Source organism: Chiloscyllium punctatum, chromosome 26 (assembly GCF_047496795.1).
Source record: "Chiloscyllium punctatum isolate Juve2018m chromosome 26, sChiPun1.3, whole genome shotgun sequence".
In the NCBI taxonomy this organism is placed as follows: Eukaryota; Metazoa; Chordata; class Chondrichthyes; order Orectolobiformes; family Hemiscylliidae; genus Chiloscyllium; species Chiloscyllium punctatum.
The window spans coordinates 21,006,195-21,028,203 of NC_092764.1; the positions used below are offsets into that span (position 1 = coordinate 21,006,195).

General features: G+C 40.2%; 1 long non-coding RNA gene across 1 annotated transcript in view; it reads left to right on the plus strand.

Moving 5' to 3' along the window:
• Window positions 1–2,471: 2,471 nt before the first annotated feature.
• The window catches only part of LOC140496159 (uncharacterized), a 71,401-nt gene continuing 51,863 nt past the window's right edge, over window positions 2,472–22,009 (plus strand). Inside the window, exons 1-2 of the long non-coding RNA XR_011964187.1 lie at window positions 2,472–2,583; window positions 17,475–17,564. This is a non-coding gene — a long non-coding RNA (uncharacterized lncRNA). The remainder of the gene's footprint in view (window positions 2,584–17,474; window positions 17,565–22,009) is intronic.

Here is a 22,009-nt window from a genome sequence, read left to right on the forward strand (position 1 = left end):
CCACCCCCAGTGGAGAAGGTCATTTTGCAAGACCACGTGCTTTCAATTATACAATGGACTCCCAATCGACCCATATGTTTCCTGCATTCACCTTTTGCACTGTCACATTAAACTTCCTTCAGTCACAAGCAAACATAACCGGTTCATAAATAAAACAGTGCAATCACTAAGTGTGCAGTGAAGTTTCACAAAAATACATTACTGGCGCACATTTGTAATCAGATTGTTTTTAAAGTATCTCAACGAGGATATTAACTCCAAAAACAAGGAGAAGAAGAAACGATTCATTTGCTCAGAGTTAGCTAAACTGTCACTGGCTTGTGCACTGTACTGTGCTTAACTGCTTCATGGAAGTTATAGTTCAGTACATTTTTCATTTTTCAATAGTGCTACATAAAAGCAAGTTTATTAATTATAGTGGTATTGTTATAATTATTCTTACCATTTGTCAAAGTAATACGTTCATCAATTTCACAGTGGGTTGATGATGGGCAATTCAAATTGTGACAAAAATGAGATATTAGTTATATATCCTAGATCAAAGATATCTTTTGTTCATGTATTCTATGTTACCTCAGGTATTATGTTGCATGAATTAAGACAAGCATGGTTTTAGTATAAATCAACGATCCTCCTGGGATTCATTAATATGGGCCAGTCAAACCAAATGCTGACCATTGAGGTGTTAGCAAGCAACAACGATCAACCATGCACCATGAAATCATATAACTTCATGGGAGAATTCAGCAAAAGCATGCAGCAGCAATTAGTTTGAGAAAAGAAAACAATTCCTACTTCTAACCAACAACTGACTCCTCATTACATCAAAGCCCTACCCTTCCATGTAGACCATATGGCCTGACTTTACTTTGTTTATCAGTGACATAACAAAGCAATAAATCTTTCCACCCGCAATTCACCATTCATAGACACAATGGGGAAAGAATAGCTCCAGCCACTACATGTAGTGACATCATTAATGCATTCGTGTTAGGAACCGTTACAAAAGGGTATAAGTATACATTTTGAGAACATTTATAATTTCACTCAAAACTCTTATTAACCCACTCCACGTAATTATTATACCACTGACTTCAATTCAGAAAATTTACCTTAAATATTCCTGCGTTGTTTCAAAAAGAATAGAAAATCCTGTTGAAGAACATGAAAAGAATTGTTCAAGATGGTACGTGGACATAAATTGATGTCTTGCAAGCTGATGTCTTCAAATGTTGACAAAACTGACTCTGACTTACAGATGTCATGTGTATACAAGCTCAGAAATATCTGCTTAACAATTTTGTTTAATGCTCATTTCAAATGTACTCAGATACAATCTTCACACAAATGGTTTTGCAGCAATGAAAGATTGCTCTTAACCCAAATTCCAAAGAAATTATTATTATAGCTCAGCCTGCGAACATGTTTTATTTCCTTCCTTAGTTCTCAACCTAATATTTAGATTGACATCAGACAGAGGCAGTAACTATGATACATTTATACATTATGCTCATTATATACTACCTTTCACATAACTTTCTTTTTCTGTTCTTCCAAAAGGTACCAATGACTTGTAAAAAGAAAATTAAAAATCTGCACATTAATTATTTCTTTCACCATCTTCTGACAATCTTCCAGCAGATCCACTAAGTAAACTAATCAATGAAAGAAGCCTCCTTGACTGAATTCCAAAAATCACAGAAGAAACGAGGAGTGAAAAAAAATTATAATTGTGCAGCTGGAGAAAATATCACCTCCTCTGGGATGATGGAATCTTCAAATAAATCCAAAAGGCTTTCTCTGGCCTCAGCACAGGACCAATGGACTATGTCAGATTTAAGAAACAAATTCTGTCTCCTAAGACATCAGGAGAAATGCATGAACAGCATTATGGACACCTTTCTGTGAACAACTTTTTTTTGCTACGTTTAACACAGAGTTCAGAGTGCACTTAACTGACAGGCAGTCTGTGCAGCCTAATTGAACCTTGGTGGTATAGTTTAATCACCTGAATACCTTAACTCCATTCTGCCCTCAATCACTCTTTTAATTGTTGCTGCTTTATGCAGGACTGTTGGGAACTTTCTGATAAACTGAGAAACTAAAACAAATAAAGTGTATCTGTATCATTTGATTTTTGTATTAGCTTTCCCCACTTTGCATTGCCAGTCTCACTAACAGTCCTCACTCTGCCAGCACTTACTACATATCCTGGAAAACAGACAATGTAGCATTTGGCTGATATGAAGCTACCTTTGAAGTTGTCAGTTGTTTATTGTACTGACTGACTATTTCAAATAATTTGAGTTGAAATATTTTTGAATAGGAATGGTGTATACTTGTTCTTCCATCTCAGAATGTTACAGCTGTTATGATTCTTTTGGTGTTTCGTAAAAGCAACAAGTGCACCAGTTCAAACTCATGTGCTGAGTTACCAGAAATAAAATTCAATGTGCATTGTGAAACGGCATGCCACAATTTGCACTGCTCTGAAAGTTGACATTGTAGAAGCGGTACTGAAAATTTATCACGGTTTACTAAATGCATTGATTTTGCATCACCAAACAGATTTTCTCAGCCAGGGTAAGTTGTTGGCTTTTAATAATCATCTCTACTACTTCTTTTCTGAAATTAATTCATAATTACATTTGATGTGAAATGTAAAGAAAGTGTCTCTAGACTGGAATAATGATTGGGATGAAAAAGTCAAATGCCGTAGCAAGTTGTCAAAGAAACATTAAAAATTATTTTCTAATTTGAAAGGATGCCTTCTTTTCTATGCTTTAATGATTTCTCTGCTCACCCTGTGCAAGATATTTTTTCAGTCTTTAAACGGGTCACATGGGTGTCAGAAAGCCAGCCCCATTTTTGCTAATGTGGTCATTCAGATACATATATACTGCAAATGTAATATACCCCTTAGCCAACTATGATTATACATGTTGATTTATTCAAAAATGGGTAGTTGCCATTCTAGATAAAAATATTTTTTTTAAAATGTGAGTTAGTAATTAAGTAATGCAGAAACGTGTCACGCTAGTCTGAGTCTCTTTGTAACTAAATCGGACCATTTTACTCATTAGAATTCACTTCAGCAAATATAAAGAACAGTGTTCAAAAGTCAATGTGATGAAATTTTTTTTTTTGCAAAGTCTGTATCCTATTTCAATACCATCAGTGTTTGAACCATCTCTCCCATTGCTTTAACTTTGAGAATAGTTGACAGATACATCCTGCACAAGGTTATCTTGCAGATTTTATACGTTTATTTCTCTGTTCCCTAAAGTATATCCTTATGTGTGTCAGTGATGTTTTGCTCAGGCTTTGCTTTCTTACATTACAAACATATTATGAATATTATGGATTAAACAAGATAAATGCATGTGAAATATATTTTAAAAGTCTCGTTGTAGATATGGCTATCATTAGATTTTTGTGTTCTTACAAAGAGCACTTTTAATCTGGTGGTAATTTTTTTTCTTACAACTTGACAGTCTGTATACAAATACTTTAATTTAGTTTTTACAAAATTGTAACATCAGAACCAGAAATCACCAAGTTTTGTTAGTAAAAGTGCTTGGTTTGGATTGATATAATAATTATCATATCATTTTTCTTACTCATGATAATTGGTAAGATTTTGTATTACAAAAATATCCTTTATTCATAAAAAATATCTTTATCTACTTTCACAGATACTAAAGCAGTTCTGAACAGTCTTTGCATATCAAGATAACAAAACAATAAAATTTGACATTCTCTTTAGTTGCAAAATCAAAAGCATTTCTTATTCATGGAGGACACTATTTATGTACATTGAGGCAATGAGAGGGTCTGACAACTGAACAGACCCTCATTATACTTCAACAGAAAGACCTTAGATGATAGTCTTTCAAGATTCAGAACCTTAATGCATAATCATGGTGTGTACTTCAGTACAATACTGAGCATTTTTGGAGGTTTCCTACCTCAAATGTACTTTTGGGTGAGATTTAAAGCAGCCTGCCTCAGTGGGAACCTTGGCAACTGGGCCTACTTCATCATTGGAGGGGGCTTGCAGTTGCCTCCCACAGTAGGTAAGCCTACTCCTGACTGGCTCAGTCAGTGGAATTGACTTAGGCCAGATTCCCAGCCGTAAGATGTCAATTAGATTCAATACTGAGCCTAATGACACTCATTATCCCAAGCTCATCAGAACTTAGTGGTGTAATCTCATGGCATCAGAAGGTAGCAGGGCAAACTGTGACACGTTTGCCAGCAGACTCCTCCAAAGGTTGTTAGCAGACACTCAGTTCCCAATCAATGACACCAGGCAGTGGCTGGGAAGGGATGTAGTGGCCGACAACAACCACCTCATTACCCTTTCCCCGATCCGCCTCCCTTGCCTCTCCCACGAATCCCCACACCATGGTGCCCATCCCAACTTCACTCAGCTGTGGCCTGAGGTCTTGCTGTAATCCTAGACCTTGGCTAGATGCAGTGCTGCCATAAGCCATCGTGCCAGTTGGTGACAATGAATAGAAGCTTATTGGCTGGCATCTCTGGGGAGGTAGGATTTCTACTACCAGGGAAGTCAATCACAGGGAAGATCTAATGGCAGGCAGTTAAGTGACTGAAAGGCACTTGATCATTTCAGGTCACAGAACTGGCAGTGGTTCTCCACCAGTTCACCGATTACAGTAGGCACAACAAAGTGTATTGTGTATTGACAATTTTGAATTTAAAGAAGAATTAAAAGATCCCTGATGCTATGTGAAGACAACAAGTGTTATGATCACACCTGGCATGATTACAGAGTGAACTTAAAAATTTCCACATGTTCATTTGTGGTTGCCATTTTAATTTGAGTGTTTCAATTTAGAAGTGAACAGCACCACAGCTTTATGCTTTAATCAAGGTGAATGCAATTATTGTTAAAACTTGTTTAAATAAAAAGTGATAGGGCTATGGCTAACATACAGATGCAAAAATTTAAATTACATAAAAATGATTTAATATAAAAAGAGAATTTGATCATCCTGTGCTATCAGCGCAGGCCTCACTTGCTCGAAAATTCTCCTTTCAAAGTCAAGGGTAGAAAATGTGAAGTCATATTCAACAGCTGCAATGGCTTCTCTGGTCAAATGGTTAGAGTTTGCTCCCACAGGTGGACCGAGCAGAACAGCTCTTGGCAGTGAGTGAAAGCTTCTTTGTTTTACTTCTGTGGCACAGCAGGTTGTAGCTCTTGGTAACTTGGTCCCAGATACCCTCCTCTGTCTGCCTATTGATGGCTTCAAGATGTCTCTCTTCTGATCTCGGCACAAAAATGGTTGCTCACAGCTAGAGGTTTTATACAGTTCAAAACATAAAATAGCTCTTTCGCTGCAATATTGACAATACTACGGGGTCTGTCTTCCGTAATGGGTAGTGAGTTAGCTGAATTAGACCCTTGCTAAAGTTCTCTTCACACTTCTTCATGTAACAAGTACATTCTGGTCCCAATGGCAAATGAAGCCTTCAGGATCATCATGTCGTCTCTGGGAGCCATTTTGTAAAGTTCATTGTGTCTACTTTAAAGACAGATTAGCTGCCTGTGGAAGCAATACAATACTATAACTACACTTTCATGACAAGGCAAAGTGTTCCAGAATCTTGCTCAATATTCTTCACTCATCAAACCCTACTGAAGACTAGGTTAATGGGTCACTGAGCTCATTGCACTTTGTTCATTCATTTCAATGGTCAAAATGATTGTCACATTTGACAATCTAAAAAGTCATGGGAGTTGAAACCAATTTGTTGTTTATGAATGGGATATTTGCACTCCATGTTCTTAAAAACAGAAGATCTTATTTGGTTATTATGGCAGATAATTCAACTCCATGGAAGTGAGGTGAGGAGGCACAGCGGTAATATTGCTAGACTAGGGATTCATAATCCCAGGTCAATGTTCACCAGCAATGTTAAAAAAAGGTTTTAAATCCTGCCACAGCAGCTGCTGGAATTTAAGTGTAACCATTAAATCTAGAATTGGCAGCTAGGCCAGGCCAATAATGGTGACTGTGAAACTCATCGTACAAATCCATTTGGTTCACTGATGTGATTTAAGGAAGGAAATCTGCTATCCAGATCTTTGGCAATGTAAAGTCTGTCCTCTGAAATGGCTACCACTTCAAGCGCAATTGGGGCTGGGTAATAAATGCTGCCCTTACCAGTGATCCCCATGTCCCATGAAATAATAGAAAGTACAATTGCTTAAGCATTTGAAAAATATTGAGATCAATTCATATTTGGAAAGGGTAGAGAAATGGCTAGGCTGAAGAGTAAAACTTCAGGGACTGGCACTAACAAAGCAGGCTGAATATCCATCTTTCGTTCTGTGATTTTTAAAACATATTTCTAGAGAATATGATAGAGCACAATACAAACACAAAAGTTTGGTTAAATGTGTAAAGTGAGCAAAATCAAGTCAGTTGTCTGCTTTAGATCTTGCTCAACTTTCAGGCAGTGAACTGTTACAAATCTACCTTTTCAATAAAGTCAATGAAAAATCTTCATTATATTTCTGACCATCTCCTAATATATTAATTGGATATGCTAAAAATAATTAAATTGCCAAAAATACGTCCAAGATATGAGCCTAATTTTATCTCTGTGCACATGGATGGCTTTTGAGTGCCTTAAAACTGTACCCATGATCAAAAACTCTGTAAAATATTATGTGCATGATATGAAATATGTTTCAACATATGGGTGGGACTTCAATTTTCAGACACCTTACACTCTATAGTTCACTACAACCTTTTTTCATACATTTCCAATTATCTCATTTCATTTTGAAATTACTGCTTAATTTTAGATTTTCATTCTCTTTGAAAAGCTTTTATACTGTTTATTGTAGACCTGCAGTTCATTAACTGGAGATCCTACTTTCAAATTTAGCCAAGTGTACAGAGATCACTGATAGTTAAACTTGAAAAATCTGATGTTGACCTGCAAAAGAAAAATATACTGCAACTTAAAGACATGATTGTTTGAACTAATGAGAAGCGATTATATTTTATTATTTAACGTTCCAAAAATAAGCAAATTTACTTCAACCAATTAATCCAATCAGCCAAATAAAACAAGATGCTAATGCAAAGTGAATTTGGATTGAAATAATAGTCTGAATAACAAAGTCACCTCGACTTTCTGAACACAAACTGCACAGAGCAAAAGGGCATCCAAAAATGCTGTGATTGGCTAAATATCTACCCATGTCTTCCCTCTTTCCAATGCATTCAATTCAATTTTCTCAAGATTAAAGGGGTACTGATACAAAAATACTCTTTTCACATCTTTATTTTTGTGTTCTTGCCGTACTCCTTTGGATTGCAATCCATCAGAGAGTCTGACAGGGAAGAAAGACAGAAATCTAGTCAACAGTCAACAACCTCAAACCCTCCTCAAGCCAGCACCATCATTTTCTGCAAAACCCAACAACAACACTGATTGCCATGCAACCTTTTCAACGATCTGTGTGTACTGAACAATGAGAGGACTGGTCCTGATTACTCCTTACAAGCAGTTCATTGACATGCACTGGTGTGTGCTACAAAAGAAAGATGCAGCCATCAATTTAACAGGAAAACTTTTACTTCACCTACCTTGGAAAGAATGCTCAGGAAATGCCAAGGAATCTGAAAAGGGGAAAATAAATGTGCTTGAAGAAAGAGCAACCACAATGGATTTGATGGCCACCTGTGAGGGACACACATCTTACCAGAATTGGTAATCAATGTCCAAATTCAAAACATGTAGCAATAGACACGTTATTGTATCAGTTCAGAGTATTAGATTAATTTGAACCCATTTAGGAATAGCCTTGTTAAACAGACATTTATATAGTGGACTAAAGTGACTTTGTGCAAGGACACCATCTAGTGGTAAAACTAAATGAAACAGTTCATTGATTATAAGCACTTAGTTCTTATCAAAACGTAAGCACACTTATAGTTTAGTGAGCACTCTAATTAGAAACTAAAAATTGATATTTTAGTTGGGAATTCTCACCGTGATGGTTGCCTACATACACTATACCATATATTATTTCCAGTCTAAAGTGACAGGCACGAAGAGGAGATGCCCAGTGCCACACATGGACATTTAGAAAAAACAAATTCTGAATCTGTCCAAAAGTTAAATGATTTTCATCAGATCTCAATTTCTCTGATTCAAGGCTTTGATTATCTGAAAAAGCATTGTTGCTTTTCATTTCCATCGCAATGTAATCCTGTGAGGAACACATTGCATAAAGTTCACTCAACTTTACATGGACCTAGGAAGTGGTTTGGAGGGGAACCTGCAAGTAGTGGTGTGCCCATGTATCTCCTGCCATTGTCCATCTGGATGGAAGTGGTCATAGATTTGGAAGGTGCTGTTTGACAAACCTTGGTGAATTTCTCCAGTGTTATCTCACAGATAACACTTAGGGTGCAACTGAGTATCTGTGGTGGAGTGATTGAATATTTATGAGCGCAATGCCAATCAGGCAGGCAATGTTGCCCTGGTATCTATGATGCTGGGGACCTCTGGAGGATGCTGAGATGGATCATTCACTCTGCACTGCTGGCTGAAGATTGTTATGAATGTTTCAGCCTTATCATTTGCACTGATGTGCTGGGCTCTCCCATCATTGAGGATGGGGATATTTGTGGAGCCTCCTCCTTTACTGAGTTGTTTAGTTATCCACTAACATGTATGACTGGATATGGCAGAACCGCAGAACTTAGACTTGATCTGTTTGCTGTTGGATCACTAAGTTCTTTCCATCACTTGCTATTTATGCTGTATGGCATGCAAGTAGTCCAGTTTGGTAGCTTCACCAGGTTGACACTTCATTTTTATAGACAATAGACAATAGGTGCAGGATGAGGCCATTCTGCCCTTCGAGCTTGCACCACCATTCATTATGATCATGGTTGATCATCCTCAATCAGTACCCTGTTCCTGCCTTATCTCCATAACCCTTGATTCCACTATCCTTGAGAGCTCTATCCAACTCTTTCTTAAATGAATCCAAAGACTGGGCCTCCACTACCCTCTGGGGCAGAGCATTCCGCACACCCACCACTCTCTGGGTGAATAAGTTTCTCCTCATCTCTGTCCTAAATGGCTTACCCCTTATTTTTAAGCTGTGTCCTCTGGTTTGGGACTCACCCATCAGCAGAAACATGTTTCCTGCCTCCAGAGTGTCCAATCCTTTAATAATCCTCTATGTCTCAATCAGATACCCTCTCAGTCTTCTAAACTCAAGGGGATACAAGCCCAGTCACTCCAATCTTTCAACATAAGATAGTCCCGCCATTCCAGGAATTGACCTCGTGAACCTACGCTGCACTCCCTCAATAGCCAGAATGTCTTTCCTCAAATTTGGAGAACAGAACTGCACATAATATTCCAGGTGCGGTCTCACCAGGGCCCTGTACAGCTGCAGAAGAACCTCTTTGCTTCTATACTCAATCCCTCTTGTTATAAAGGCCAGCATGCTATTAGCTTTCTTCACTACCTGCTATACCTGCATGCTTGCCTTCATTGACTGGTGTACAAGAACACCCAGATCTCTCTGTACTGCCCCTTTACTTAACTTGACTCCATTTAGGTAGTAATCTGCCTTCCTGTTCTTGCCAGCAAAGTGGATAACCATACATTTATCCACATTAAACTGCATCTGCCATGCATCTGTCCACTCACCTAACCTGTCCAGGTCACCCTGTAATCTCCTAACATAGAACATAGAACATTACAGCGCAGTACAGGCCCTTCGGCCCTTGATGTTGCGCCGATCAAAGCCCACCTAACCTACACTAACCCACTATCCTCCATATACCTATCCAATGCCCGCTTAAATACCCATAAAGAGGGAGAGTCCACTACTGCTACTGGCAGGGCATTCCATGAACTTACGACTCGCTGAGTGAAGAACCTACCCCTAACATCAGTCCTATATCTACCCCCCCTTAATTTAAAGCTATGCCCCCTTGTAATAGCTGACTCCATACGTGGAAAAAGGTTCTCACTGTCAACCCTATCTAACCCCCTAATCATCTTGTACACCTCTATCAAGTCACCCCTAAACCTTCTTTTCTCCAATGAAAACAACCCCAAGTGCCTCAGCCTTTCCTCATAGGATCTTCCTACCATACCAGGCAACATCCTGGTAAACTTCCTCTGCACCCGTTCCAGTGCCTCCACATCCTTCCTATAGTATGGCGACCAAAACTGCACACAATATTCCAGATGCGGCCGCACCAGAGCCTTATACAACTGCAGCATGACCTCAGGACTCCGGAACTCAATTCCTCTACCAATAAAAGCCAGTACGCCATATGCCTTCTTCACTGCACTATTTACCTGGGTGGCAACTTTCAGAGATCTGTGTACATGGACACCAAGATCCCTCTGCTCTTCCACACTACCAAGTATCCGACCATTAGCCCAGTACCCCATCTTTTTATTACTCTTACCAAAGTGAATCACCTCACACTTAGCTACATTGAACTCCATTTGCCACCTTTCTGCCCAGCTCTGCAGCTTCTCTATATCCCGCTGTAACCTGCCACATCCTTCCTCACTGTCTACAACTCCTCCGACTTTCGTATCATCTGCAAACTTGCTCACCCAACCTTCTAACCCTTCCTCCAGGTCATTTATAAAAATGACAAACAGCAATGGTCCCAAAACAGATCCTTGCGGAACACCGCTAGTGACGGCACTCCAAGATGAACCTTTGCCATCAACTACTACCCTCTGTCTTCTTCCAGCCAGCCAATTCCTAATCCAAACCTCCAACTCACCCTCAATGCCATATCTCTGTATTTTCTGCAGTAGCCTACCATGGGGGACCTTATCAAACGCCTTACTAAAATCCATATATACCACATCTACCGCTTTCCCCTCATCTACCTCCTTAGTCACCTTCTCAAAGAATTCAATAAGGTTTGTGAGGCACGACCTGCCCTTCACAAAACCATGCTGACTATCCTTGATCACATTATTCTTATCCAGATGTGCATAAATCCTATCCCTTACAATTCTCTCTAAGACTTTGCCCACAACAGAAGTGAGACTCACTGGCCTATAGTTACTAGGATTATCCCTACTCCCCTTCTTGAACAAGGGAACCATGTTTGCTAGCCTCCAGTCCTCTGGCACTACTCCTGTAGACAAAGAGGACACAAAAATCAAGGCCAATGGCTCTGCAATCTCCTCCCTTGCTTCCCAGAGAATCCTAGGATAAATGCCATCAGGCCCAGGGGACTCATCTATTTTCACCCTTGCCAGAATTTCCAACACCTCTTCTCTACATATCTCAAAGCCATCCATTCTACTTATTCGTGCCTCAGTATTCATATCGACAACAATGTCCTGTTCCTGAGTGAATACTGACGAAAAGTATTCATTCAGTGCCTCCCCAATCTCTTCAGCCTCCACACGCAACTTCCCATTACTATCCTTGATTGGACCTATTCCTACCCTAGTCATTCTTTTATTCCTAACATACCTATAGAAAGCCTTAGGGTTTTCCCTAATCCTACCAACTAAGGACCTTTCATGTACCCTCCTTGCTGCTCTTAGCTCTCTCTTCAGGTCCTTCCGGGCTACCTTATAACTCTCAATCGCCCCTCTTGAACCTTCACGCCTCATCTTTACAAAGGCCGCCCTCTTCCATTTAACAAGGAATTCCAATTCCTTATTAAACCACGGCTCCCTCACACGACCCTTTCCTCCCTGCCTGATAGGTACGTACTTATCAAGGACACTCAATAGTTGCTCCTTGAACAAGTTCCACATATCAATTACGCTCTTGCCTTGGAATCTACTTTTCCAATCCACACATCCTAAGTCATGCCTCACCGCATCATAATTTCCCTGCCCCCAGCTATAACTCTTGCCCTGGAGTACACACTTATCCCTCTCCATCACGAGAGTAAAAATCACCGAATTGTGGTCACTGTCCCCAAAGTGCTCACCTACCTCTAGTTCTAATACCTGGCCTGGTTCGTTACCCAGAACCAAATCCAGTATGGCCTCACCTCTTGTTGGCTTATCTACATATTGTGTCAGGAAACTCTCCTGCACACATTGCACAAACACTGACCCATCTAACAAACTTGAGCTATAGCTTTCCCAATCAATATCAGGAAAGTTAAAGTCTCCCATAACAATCACCCTATTACTGTCACTCTTCTCCTGAATCATCTTCACAATCCTTTCTTCAATGTTTCTAGGACTATTAGGAGGCCTGTAAAAGACTCCTAACAGGGTGACCTCACCTCTCCTATTCCTAACCTCAACCCAAACTACCTCAGATGGCAAATCTTCGTCCATCTTCCTTTCCACCGCTGTAATACTATCTTTGACAAGCAAAGCCACACACCCCCCTCTTTTACCCCCACCTCTGACCCTACTAAAACATTTAAACCCTGGAACCTGCAACAGCCAATCCTGTCCCTGATCTAGCCATGTCTCCGTAATAGCCACAACATCGAAGTCCCAGGTACCAACCCACGCTGCAAGTTCACCTACCTTATTTCGTATACTTCTGGCATTAAAGTATACACACTTCAAGCCACTCTTCTGTTTACAGGCACCCTCCTTTAAGATTGATGCCATATTCCTAACCTCCCTACACTCCAGGTCCTGCACCCTAAAGCTACAGTCTGGGTTCCCATGCCCCTGCAGAGTTAGTTTAAACCCCCCCAAGAGCACTAGCAAACCTCCCCCCAAGGATACTGGTGCCCCTCAGGTTCAGGTGCAGACCATCCTGTTTATAGAGGTCCCACCTTCCCCAGAAAGAACCCCAGTTATCCAAGTACCGAAATCCCTCCCTCCTGCACCATCCCTGTAGCCACGTATTTAACATCCTCCTCACATTTCACCCTGCCACCCAGCTTTGTATTATCAGCAAATTTGCTAATGTTACTATTAATACCATCTTCTATATCATAAATATATATTGTAAAAAGCTGCAGTCCCAGCACTGATTCCTGCGGTACCCCACTGGTCACCGGCTGCCATTCTGAAAGGGAACCGTTTATCATTACTCTTTGTCTCCTGTCAGCCGACCAACTTTCAATCCAAGTTAGTACTTTGCCCCCAATACCATGCGCCCTAATTTTGCTCACTAACCTCCTATGTGGGACTTTATCAAAGGCTTTCTGAAAGTCCAGGTACACTACATCCACAGGATCTCCCCTGTCCATCTTCAGAATTACATCCTCAAAAAATTCCAGAAGATTAGTCAAGTATGACTTCCCTTTCATAAATCCATGCTGATTCTGACCTATCCTGTTACTGCTATCCAGATGTGTCGTAATTTCATCCTTTATAATTGCCTCCAACATCTTTCCCACCACTGAGGTCTGACTAACTGGTCCATAATTTCCTGTTTACTCTCTCGCTCCTTTCTTAAAAAGTGATACAACATTAGCCACCCTCCAATCCACAGGAACTGATCCTGAATCTATCAAACTCTGGAAAATAGTCACCAACGCATCCACGATTTCTCAAGCCACGTCCTTCAGTACCCTGGGATGTAGACCATCAGGCCCCAGGGACTTATCAACCTTCAGACCTAACTGTCTCTCCAACACCAATTCCTGGCAAATGTAAATTCCCTTCAGTTCAGGTTCTTCAGCCACTGTTACCTCTGGGAGATTGTTTGTTTCTTCCCCAGTGAACACAGATCTGAAGTACCAATTCAACTCTTCTGCCATTACTTTGTTCCCTGTAATATATTTCCCTGTTTCTGTCTTCAAGGGCCCAATGTTTGCCTGGTGCTGTTCTTGGCATGTCCCTCTATATTTTTCATTGAGTAGAGATGATGTCGACATTCATAGTTCACAACATATCCCCATATGTGCAGGCTGGAGGTTGTGAGTGTCTATTAAAATTTTCTTGAGGATATTGAATGACAACAGAGTAGAATTCTACAGTCATTGGACAGCATTTTCTGTCTTCCCCAAGACAGACATTCAGTAAAAACATTACTGCATTTGTAATCCAGAACCCCAGGCTAGTGCTCTGGGACACTAGTTTGAGACCCACCAGGGCAGATTGTGAAATCTGAATTAAATAAACAAGTCTGGAATTAAACAAAGCATGCCATAAAGCATGCCAAAGCTCTTCTGAGGAACACCATCACTAAATTTGATACTGAACCACATAAGGTAATGCGCAGATGATCAAAAGTTTGGTGCAAAAAGCAGTCTTAAAAGAAGAAAGAGAGGGAACAAGATATGGTGGGATTTGTAGAGGTTTGTAGAGCTAAAGGTGGTTACAGTTATAGGGAGGCATTGATGGTTGGGGCTGGGGAGTACATGGGAAGGATTCAGCCTGAGACTGAAACCACCAATTATTGTAAAAGAAAATCTGGTTCTCTAATATTTTTGAGGGAGGGAACTCTGTTGTTAGATTAGATTACTTACAGTGTGGAAACAGGCCCTTCAGCCCAACAAGTCCACACCGTCCCGCCGAAGCGCAACCCACCCATACCCCTACATTTACCCCTTACCTAACCCTACGGACAATTTTAGCATGGCCAATTCACCTGACCTGCACATCTTTGGACTGTGGGAGGAAACCGGAGCACCCAGAGGAAACCCACGCAGGCACGGGGAGAACGTGCAAACTCCACACAATTCTTAACTAGCTTGCCCTACAGAGCATCTCCAGATCCATTGAAATGTATTTGACTCTTACCTGCCCTCTGACCAAATAAGTTCAGGAGATAAATGTTAACCTAACCAGCACTGTCTGCATCCAGTGAATGAATAAGAAAAAAACTTCTTCAAAGCTGTGATGATGGTAGGTTAATTGACGATGAAGTGATCGAGCTGAACACATCTGTTCTTCCACATATTATACCCATCAGGAAATATTCAATAAGCTCTTTTTGTCTTGAAAAGGGAAGATGAGGGATGACCCAGTTGACATCCCCAAGTTTATGGAAAGTTTGTTCAGGAAAACATCGAGAAGAAAATATTTCCATTTGCATGCGGGAGCAGAATAAGGGGCGATAAATATAAAATAGTTATTAATAAAACCAATAAGGAGTGAAGAAAAAAAAATGTGCTGTCATCCTTTGGTACCTTGAAACATCATTATTTCAATACATTCCAAGCTGGCCCCCCATGTACATGTTCTATTTTTCACAAACTCAAAACCATCCAAGACACTGCTGCCTATATTTCAAACATAAATCCCAGTCAATTATGATCCCTGTGTTGTCTGGCTATTGTTGGTTGCTATTTAAAAAACATCTTCATTTCAAACCCCTCCCATGCATTCCCCAGCCCCAACCATCAATGCCTCCCCTTACCTCCACCCTATAACTGTAATCACCTCCAGCTCTACAAACCTCCATAAACCCCATCATAATTTGTTCCCTCTCTTTCTTCTTTTAAGACTGCTTTTTGAACCAAACATTTGATCATCTGCCATATTACCTTGTGTGCTTCCGTGTCAAACTTAGCATGATGGTGTTCCGGAGAAGAGCCTTGGCATGCTTTATGACACTAAAGGTACTGTTTAAACCCCACTAATTATAATACAGACCTCACTACCAAAGGAATCATTGAATTGAATGGCACAAATGCAAGGGAAATCTAAGTAAGCACAGGGGTAGAAAGAAAAATGATATGTTGATGAAGTGAAATGAGGAGGTGTGGGCAGAGGTCCATATGGATCATAAACACCAGCATGAGCTTGTTAGGCCAAATGGCATGTTTCTGCGCTAAAGTAATCCATAAATGTAGAACTCACATGAAGACCACACACAGACAATTTCCAGTACAGGCGTTAGATAGCTATTAAAAGTAGGAATCGAGACAAATGTTTTCCACTCACTATCCCAAATGTGCTGGACCAGTTGCAACACCTCCACTGCTACGTTGGCTGAGATTAGACTGTTGAACAAATCATGTGTCAAAGAATTAAACTTGGAACCTTCTACAAAACTCAATTTCTCTTCAGGTGGGACATTTACCAACTGAGTCACTGGGGAAAGAGTATTCATGTTTAAGCCTGCTTCCTGTCTACTGAATGAAACCTGGCAGGCAAGTAATAACAAGGTTAAGGTTTAAGATTGCAAGAGTAATCTAAGAGAAAAATAATGGAATTACCAAAACTAATCTTGCTGATTCCAAAAAAATGCCATGCACAACATGTTCTGTGAATATCTTGTGCACAATCACTTTAATTTCATGGGGTAAATATTCAACTTGCCGTTCGAGTACAAAATTGACATTGTGACTTATTTGTCCACGAGAGAAACTATTTGATTTTCACTTCAGTCAATATAATTGGATCTGAACATTAGGTGCTTGTTAAGAATGGTGAATGGTCTGCAAACCAGTCTTACACTCAGCAGCAAGTTCAAACCCCAGCTGTGATAGTTTTTGAGCTATTGAGACTATTAGCTGTGAATGTCATTAATAGATTACTTCCAGTGTGGAAACAGGCCCTTTGGCCCAACAAGTCCACACCAACCCGCTGAAGCGCAACCCACCCAGACCCATTCCCCTAAATTTATCCCTTCACCTAACACTACAGGCAATTTAGCCAAGCCATTTCACCTAACCTGCACATTTTTGGTCTGTGGGAGGAAACCAGAGCACCCAGAGGAAACCCACACAGACACGGGGAGAATGTGCAACCTCCACACAGTCAGTTGCCCGAGGCGGGAATTGAACCCTGGTCTCTGGCGCTGTGAGGCAGCAGTGCTAACCACTGTGCCACCGTGCCACCCATCAAGTCACCAATAGTCACCAATCAAAATGGAAGATAGATAAATCTTCATCTTAATTGCTCCAGACTGTGAAGAATGCATTTCAGAAATTCAGCCTTGAACCTGACTCAAAATCTACAAATTTTCTGTTTAATAAATTAAAGAACCTGTATTACTGTAGCCATTTCCCACAGCTTAATAAACATCCTAAGGCATTTTGTAAAACAATTTGAAGCACAGTCACTGCTATTATGTAACTAAACAGGACAGCTATTTGCAACCATCCATGAATGAGATGAATGGACAATGTCTCTGGTTTGTAGTGGAGCGTGAGGAAAGGGTACAGACTAGAAAAATAGGAAGACTTTCTGCTCCTCTTACAAGTGTTTAATAAAAATTTAAGATAGAGCAAATCATCAAACTCTTTAGCAAGCTTTCATCTCGTGTGATGATGGCTTGCATCTTGGTGTTAACCATCAACTCGTGTGAGTCTGGTACACCAGTCTCACTTGAAGTCACTGCTACATTTGCAAGAAAGACAGTGAGGTGAGTAGATAATTTCTTTAGGCTCTCATCTCAGCCAAATAGGCTTTCTATTTTTCTTACCTCTTCCAATGCCTCTCAAATCAATCAGCTCCTCAGGGTAACAGCTATTGATAATTGTCTCCTAGTTTACATACTAATGTCTACCTTCTTCACGCCATATTTGACAATGTCTTTGCAGAGGATCCGTAAATATTCAACAAGTACTGACAGGCTGCCAGCTCACCCCAGATGGAAGATCTTTGAATATATGGCTGTGATTCAAACAAAGGTAGGTTTCTCTCGCTACGTGACATTAGTGAACCAAACAATCAACAATGGATTCAAGATCATCATTCGACTCTTAGTTCCAAATTCCAAACTCAAACAACATCATTTGCCATGGTAGGATTCAAACCCAGGTCCCCAGAACGTTCCCTGGATCTCAGAGGTAATACCACAAAGCCATCACCTCTCCTGGGGCACTAATCAAGCCAAATGATTTTTAGATGTCAACTCAATGGACACTATGATCTCCATGATTTTTGTAACCTTTCCTGTGCCTCCCTATCCATTTTTATTTACTAGAAATTTGGAGTGCTAATTATAGCTGCAACAGAAGTTAATTTAGATCTTATACAAAATACACAAACACTAGAAAAAAAGGTCAGTTTTAATGTGTCCACCATTCCTAACAAAGAAGCATTGATGATAATCCAGTTTTCTCCAGTAGTGTAAATGGCCTGTCTCTGTGTACATACCACATGTGGATTCTGGATGCTTTAGACAAAAGAGACTGGATATCATATTTGTGCAAACTGATAAACACTTACTATTTCTTTAGTTCAGAAGTAAGACCATAAGATCACTGGAACCTTCTTCGCTCAGGTTCTAGTTCCATATGAACTGACACGTGTTAGGGTTCAGCTGGAGTATTGTGCACAGTTGTGGGCCATACAGCATAGGAAAGATATGAATACATCGTAAACAGTGTGGAAGCAATTTACAAGAATAGTTCCAGAAATCAGAAACTTCGGTTGAGGATAGATTGAAGAAGTTTTGGGTCCATTCTCCTTGGAGAGATAAGGGCCGCTTGACATTTATTAAAAGCCTTCAAAGTCATGAACGGGTTTGATAGATTGGATAGAGAGAAGCTGTTCATACTCGGAAAAAGAATGGAATCATAGGGCATAGATTTAAAGTGATGTGAGAAATACCTTTTTTTCACATAACGAGTAGTTATGTTTTTCATATAACAAGTAGATAAGATGTGGATTGAACTACCTGGGAATGTGGTGGAGGCAGGTTCAAATGAGGCATTCAAAAGGTAATTGGACGATTATTTGGATAGAAATGATGTTCAGCAATATAGGGAATAAGCAAGGGATTGACACCAGGTAGGAGAAAGTGAGGACTGCAGATGCTGGAGATCAGAGCTGAAAAATGTGTTGCTGGAAAAGCGCAGCAGGTCAGGCAGCATCCAAGGAGCAGGCAAATCGACGTTTCGGGCATAAGCCCTTCAGGAATAGCTGAGCATTGACGCCAGGTAATAGAGCCGGTGCAGGCACAATGGGATAAATGGCCTCCTTCTGCACTGTAACAATTCTATGATTCATTGATATTGCAATCCACCTATTAGCAGATAGCTTTTTACCCCATTCATTATAGCCACTGCATTCATGGTCAATGCCTTGGTGAGATTGATAATTGCAATAAATGACTTTCCTTTGTTCATGGCATTTTCAGTGCAGCTGCCAGGCTGAAGAGATCATGCATGTTGGAGATCTTCTACTTATAGAGTCAGAGAGTCATAAAGATGTACAGCATGGAAAGAGACGCTTCAGTCCAACCCGTCCATGCCAACCAGATTTCCTAACCCAATCTAGTCCCACCCGCCAGCACCCGGCCCATATCCCTCTAAACCCTTCCTATTCATATACCCATCCAAATGCCTCTTAAATGTTGCAATTGTACCAGCCTCCACCACTTCCTCTGGCAGCTCATTCCATACATGTACCACCCTCTGCGTCTCTTTTATATCTTTCCCCTCTCACCCTAAACCTATGCCCTCTAGTTCTGGACTCTCCGACCCCAGGGAAAAGACTTTGTCTATTTATCCTATCCATGCCCCTCATAATTTTGTAAACCTCTATAAGGTCACCCCTCAGCCTCCGACGCTTCAGGGAAAACAGCCCCTGCCTGTTCGGTCTCTCCCTGTAGCTCAGATCCTCTAACTCTGGCAACATCCTTGTCAATCTTTTCTGAACCCTTTCAAGTTTCACAACATCTTTCCAATAGGAAGGAGACCAGGATTGCACACAGTATTCCAACAGTGGCCTAACCAATGTCCTGTACAGCCACAACATGACCTTCCAACTCCTGTGCTCAGTGCTCTGTCTAATAAAGGAAAGCATACCAAACGCCTTCTTCACTATCCTATCTACCTGTGACTCCACTTTCAAGGAGCTATGAACCTACACTCCAAGGTCTCTATGTTCAGCAATACTCCCTCGGACCTTACCATTAAGTGCACAAGTCCTGCTAAGATTTGCTTTCCCAAAATGCAGCACCTCGCATTTATCTGAATTAAACTCCATCTGCCACTTCTCAGCCCATTGGCCCATCTGGTCCAGATCCTGTTGTAATCTGAGGTAACCCTCTTCGCTGTCCACTACACCTCCAATTTTGGTGTCATCTGCAAACTTTCAAGTCACACTGGGATTCTCAGCCAGGATGCTCAGTTTGACAAAGGAAATGTCTTGATGTTAGTTCTAATCGCTGTGGTCACCTTTATTCTTGTGCAGTACTTTAGTTGTTATTATTTTGGAAAACTAAACCAAGAGCATTGTGAAAATTATCAGGAAAATATGACAGGAGTCAACTTCTCACTGCACCATAAAATATTATTAAGAAAGATTTTTGTACTGTGGATATATCTTAGTCATCAACTACTTATGAGGTTTATGAGTACTTGTGAGATTCAGTTTAATATCCAAAACCTACACAAAACATAAGCTGAGCATTATCCTTCTGTATGGTTAGGAAAATTGCCCAACCCACCAACACTGTTACTTTGACAGTTCACTGTATGCCTTATCAAGCAATAGGATGCCATTTTAATTTTTAACTTGGATGTTTTATTTGATTGTCGACAGTTTACTAAGTTAGAAAGATTGTATGTCATAAAAGATGACCATTGTCATGAGCACATGTTATCTAAAGAATGTTACAATTATTTAAAATACATTTTATTTCAAAACAATACCTTATTCATAAAAAAATTCTTTGCATATACGCATTGTCACAAATGCAGTTTAGTTCTGTTCAATAGCATATCAAGTAAACAAACAAAAATTTGTGTTTGACTCTATCTCAACAAAGCAAAGAAATCTCCTACACATGCAAGTCTATATTTACATGCATTGAGGCACCAGGAGGGTCCAGTAACTGTATGGACTCCCAATTAACTTTAGCAGAAAGCCTTCAGACAGTGGTCTTTCCCCACTGTGTCTTGGTGGCAGCTGCCCCAAGCTTTAGGGTGACCCTCAGCACATAGTCCTGGACCTTGGGATGTGCAGGTCTGCAATACTTGGTTGAGGTCAACTCCTTGTCCTGGAAGATCAACAAGTTTGCATTGTTATTACTGTTGTTGTGTCGCCACAGTCTTCCAGACCATAGGGGCTGCTCTCTCATTAGAGAGAAGTGACCAGTGGTGATTTAACCTGAGGGCCACCAGACCTCAGGTGAGGGAAGAGGTTGGGAAGGAGAGTCCTTCATGGTAACCTCAAACCAGTGATAGGAATTGAACCCATACTGTTGGTAGCACACTTCTCTGTAAGTCAACAATCCAGTCAACTGAGCCAAACTGATTCCCATTACTGTTGTAATCTAAAAAACACAGCATCAAATTGTAGATAACAGCTTCGAGAAACAAACACTATTGATATTAACCAGCTAATTAATCTTTTTGATGATGTTGGTTGAGGGATACGTTTTGGTCAGGATGATGGGAAATCATTCCTTTACATCTTTCAAATATTATGAAACAATATTTGTATAACCTAAATATGAATATTAAAAGAACTTGCATTCACTGTATTTAATGTTTTTTGCCTTTGTCGCAAAATTCACAGCACATCAATCAGATGCCCTGAATTTTGAAGGGTAACCGCTACTGTTATAAAGGAGGCCATTACAACTTCAGTACAGCAATATTACACAAAGAGCAAATGAAATGATTGACCAGTGAATCTATTTTGTTGGTGCTTGAAGGATGAATCAAGGTATCAAAACCCTTGGCTCTTGGAATAATGCATTAGGCTTTTTATCCAGCTAATCAATAATAGGGTTTCAGTTTAGTTGTTCATCCAAAATATTGCATCTCCATATATTCTGAAGCAAGTTTTGTTTCTTCTTTGTTGCTTACTTTTCAAATAACTTACAGGACATATGATTCTTCATATGCTTTTTCTATGTCCCAGGAGTATATGAGCATACATCTGAATGACAATTAACATAAGCATGTTGATTTCATTGATTTCAATCTTAATAGAGTAGAATTAATTTGATTCAACCTGGGAAAGCTTTGAGAATTATTTTTGGAATTAAGTGTATTATTTTTCACTGACAGTACTTCATTGAACAAAATCATATTAACTTTAAGTGGGTTAATGACTGCATTCTAACAATGCACAGATGAGTTATATATAGACGTGTTAAACAAAGCACTGGCAGAGA